This window comes from Fukomys damarensis, unplaced genomic scaffold (assembly GCF_012274545.1).
Source record: "Fukomys damarensis isolate Sample0158 unplaced genomic scaffold, DMR_v1.0_HiC HiC_scaffold_31, whole genome shotgun sequence".
NCBI lineage: Eukaryota > Metazoa > Chordata > Mammalia > Rodentia > Bathyergidae > Fukomys > Fukomys damarensis.
Window position 1 is genome coordinate 25,562,300 of NW_022900943.1, and position 1,288 is coordinate 25,563,587.

Here is a 1,288-nt window from a genome sequence, read left to right on the forward strand (position 1 = left end):
GCTGGGAGTCATACTTTATTCAGTTTTGCATTTTCTAAATCAAGGTGCTGAGGAAGGCAGTGATCTTGTTCACTTCAGCTTTTTCCAGGAACTCTATCCCCTAACTCCCAGACCCAAGCAGCATGTGCGCTCTCAGCTCCACTCCACCTACGTGCCACAGCAGCAAACAGGAGCCCAAATCCAGAAAAGCAGATTGCCAGCCTCAGACTCCAGCGGAAGCGGGAGTGGCCTTGCAGAACGCCCCCTAGTGGGCTCACGCGCCGGTTCCAGGCTCATCAACTTTACTTAAAGACTTGGGAAAATATTTCTATAGTAAAATGACCTAGTTTAGTAAAATGAATTAGGAAATAGAAGATAAAATTTAAAAATGACTGAGGGGCCGGGGATTTAGCTCGGCGGTTCGGTGGCCTGCCTTGCAAGCGCAAGGATCCGAGTTTAATCCCCGGTACCAAAAAAAAAAAGACTGAATCCCAGACTTCAAGGAATGAACTCCTTTCTTGCGGGGAAGGGGGCCCCACGTTCGTCTCCACTGGAGTCCATTAGGAAACTTGTCTAGAAATCTGAGCAGGGCGGGCCGTGCGCCAAGCCTGGCGCAGGGCCGGTTTCCTTGGCTCTGGTGGTGGCTTCCCTTAGGATCATGTTCCTGTTAATATTTGTTCGCGTTTCCAAACTCGCAGCTTGTCAGCGTGGGCGTAACCTGAGAGATAGCTCCAGGTCCCAGCTCGTCCGCCAGCATTGCAGGGAAGTGGAGAATCAGCAACCTGAAAGGACTTAGCACACAGGCCCCAGCCTCCACCGCTACCTCCATCCTTTCACGTGCAGGAACTCGGGGCCCAAGTGCAACAGCAAAGAGCCTTAGATACTTGCTCATCCCCGGCCACCCTTTGCCCTGCACAGGAGTATTAGGTGCCTGTGAGGTGCTTAGAAAAGTTTGTTGAGTTATTGACTGCTGGTTCCGGATCAAAAGCATCAGAACTGCCTCGGGGAGGTGGGTGGATGGGAACCGCTGCTTCTCCCGGCATCTGCCCCTGTGGCCCACAGAGTGGGGGTGGGGTGAGTGTCGGAGGATTGGAACCGGTTTGACCCAGGGCTCAAGCGTGCGGGTACAGGTTGGCAGAAGCAGCCTCTTCCTGCGGCCAGCGATCCTCGCCCGGGCGCGTATCCCACCGCCGGCTGGTGCAATCTCCTTCTCGCCTTGCATCGATCGAAAAGGAGGGGTCAAAATACTAAAAACCAGGAGGAGCGATCGCGTCCATTCTTAAGTGTAACCAATGGGGACGCGGCCGCC